The sequence below is a fragment of the Arachis ipaensis genome, chromosome B5 (assembly GCF_059453495.1).
Source record: "Arachis ipaensis isolate K30076 ecotype BB chromosome B5, ASM5945349v1, whole genome shotgun sequence".
Lineage (NCBI taxonomy): Eukaryota > Viridiplantae > Streptophyta > Magnoliopsida > Fabales > Fabaceae > Arachis > Arachis ipaensis.
In genome coordinates this window covers 68,678,714-68,681,285 of record NC_142440.1, presented here as the reverse complement: position 1 = coordinate 68,681,285, position 2,572 = coordinate 68,678,714, and the positions used below count along the sequence as shown (strand labels likewise).

The window sequence follows — 2,572 nt, the reverse complement described above, 5'->3', positions numbered from 1 at the left end:
TGCCCTCTTCTTTGTCATATGAGCAGGAGCAAGGATAAGAACATTCTTGTGGAAGCAGATCCAGAACCTGAAAGGACTCTGAAGAGAAAATTAAGAGAAGCTAAAATACAACAATCCAGAGATAACCTTTCAGAAATTTTCGAACAGGAAAAGGAGATGGCAGCCGAAAATAATAATAATGTAAAGAAGATGCTTGGTGACTTTACTGCACCTAATTCCAATTTACATGGAAGAAGCATCTCCATTCCTGCCATTGGAGCAAACAATTTTGAGCTGAAACCTCAATTAGTTTCTCTGATGCAGCAGAACTGCAAGTTTCATGGACTTCCATCTGAAGATCCTTTTCAGTTCTTAACTGAATTCTTGCAGATATGTGATACTGTTAAGACTAATGGAGTAGATCCTGAAGTCTACAGGCTCATGCTTTTCCCTTTTGCTGTAAGAGACAGAGCTAGATTATGGTTGGATTCTCAACCCAAAGACAGCCTGAACTCTTGGGATAAACTGGTCACGGCTTTCTTAGCCAAGTACTTTCCTCCTCAAAAGCTGAGCAAGCTTAGAGCTGATGTTCAAACCTTCAGACAGAAAGAAGGTGAATCCCTCTATGAAGCTTGGGAAAGATACAAACAGTTGACCAAAAAGTGTCCTTCTGACATGCTTTCAGAATGGACCATCCTGGATATATTCTATGATGGTTTATCTGAGCTATCAAAGATGTCACTGGACACTTCTGCAGGTGGATCCATTCACCTAAAGAAAACGCCTGCAGAAGCTCAAGAACTCATTGACATGGTTGCTAATAACCAGTTCATGTACACTTCTGAAAGGAATCCTGTGAGTAATGGGACGCCTATGAAGAAGGGAGTTCTTGAAGTTGATACTCTGAATGCCATATTGGCTCAGAATAAAATATTGACTCAGCAAGTCAATATGATCTCTCAGAGTCTGCATGGAATGCAAGCTACATCCAACAGTACTCAAGACGCTTCTTATGCAGAAGAAGCTTATGATCCTGAGAACCTTGCAATAGCAGAGGTGAATTACTTAGGTGAACCTTATGGAAACACCTATAACTCATCATGGAGAAATCATCCAAATTTCTCATGGAAGGATCAAAAGCCTCAACAAGGCTTTAATAATGGTGGAAGAAATAGGTTTAACAATAATAAACCTTTTCCATCATCCACTCAGCAACAGACAGAGAACTCTGAACAAAATGCTTCTAATTTAGCAAACTTAGTCTCTGATCTGTCTAAGGCCACTGTAAGTTTCATGAATGAAACAAGATCTTCCATTAGAAATCTGGAAGCACAAGTGGGCCAGCTGAGTAAAAGGATCACTGAAATCCCTCCTAGTACTCTCCCAAGCAATACAGAAGAGAATCCAAAAGGAGAGTGCAAGGCCATTGACATAAGCGCCATGGCCGAACCTGTGAGGAGAGGAGAGGACGTGAATCCCAAGGAGGAAGACCTCCTGGGATGTCTAGTGATCAATAAGGAGCTTCCCTCTGAGGAACTAAAGGACTCTGAGGCTCATCTAGAGACCATAGAGATTCCATTGAACCTCCTTATGCCCTTCATGAGCTCTGATGAGTATTCCTCTTCTGAAGAGAATGAGGATGTTACTAAAGAGCAAACTGCCAAGTTTCTTGGTGCAATCATGAAGCTGAATGCCAAATTATTTGGCATTGATGCTTGGGAAGTTGAACCTCCCTTGTTCATCAATGAACTAAGTGATCTGGATCAACTGACATTGCCTCAGAAGAGACAGGATCCTGGAAAGTTCATAATACCCTGCACCATAGGCACCATGATCTTTAAGGCTCTGTGTGACCTTGGTTCAGGAATAAACCTCATGCCCCTCTCTGTAATAGAGAAACTGGGAATCTATGGGGTGCAAGCTGCTAAAATCTCATTAGAGATGGCAGACAGTTCAAGAAAACAGGCTTATGGACAAGTAGAGGACGTGTTAGTAAAGGTTGAAGGCCTTTACATCCCTACTGATTTCATAGTCCTGGATACTGGAAAGGAAGAGGATGAACCCATCATCCTAGGAAGACCTTTCCTGGCCACAGCAAGAGCTGTGATTGATGTTGACAGAGGTGAAATAGTCCTTCAATGGAATGAAGACTCCCTTGTGTTTGAAACTCAAGAATCTCCCTCTGCAACCATGGAGAGGAAGCAGAAAAAGCTTCTCTCAAAGTAGAGTCAACCAGAGCCCCCACAGTCAAACTCTAAGTTTGGTGTTGGGAGGCCACAACCAAACTCTAAGTTTGGTGTTGAACTCCCATATCCAAACTCTAAGTTTGGTGTTGGAGAGTCTCAACAAAGCTCTGCACATCTGTGAGGCTCCATGAGAGCCCACTGTCAAGCTATTGACATTAAAGAAGCGCTTGTTGGGAGGCAACCCAATTTTTATTTATCTAACTATATTTTTCTTAGTTATATGTCTTTATAGGTTCATGATCATGTGGAGTCACAAAACAAACAAAAAAATCAAAAACGGAATCAAACAGCAGAAGAAAAATCACACCCTGGAGGAGCATCTGTCTGGCGTTCAAACGCCAGAACAG

General features: G+C 41.9%; 1 non-coding gene across 1 annotated transcript; it reads right to left on the bottom strand.

Annotated features, from left to right (window-relative positions):
• Positions 1–552: 552 nt before the first annotated feature.
• LOC148564533 (small nucleolar RNA R71) lies at positions 553–660 on the bottom strand. The gene has a single exon (XR_015884181.1). It is a non-coding gene; the product is annotated as a small nucleolar RNA R71 (small nucleolar RNA).
• Positions 661–2,572: the final 1,912 nt, after the last annotated feature.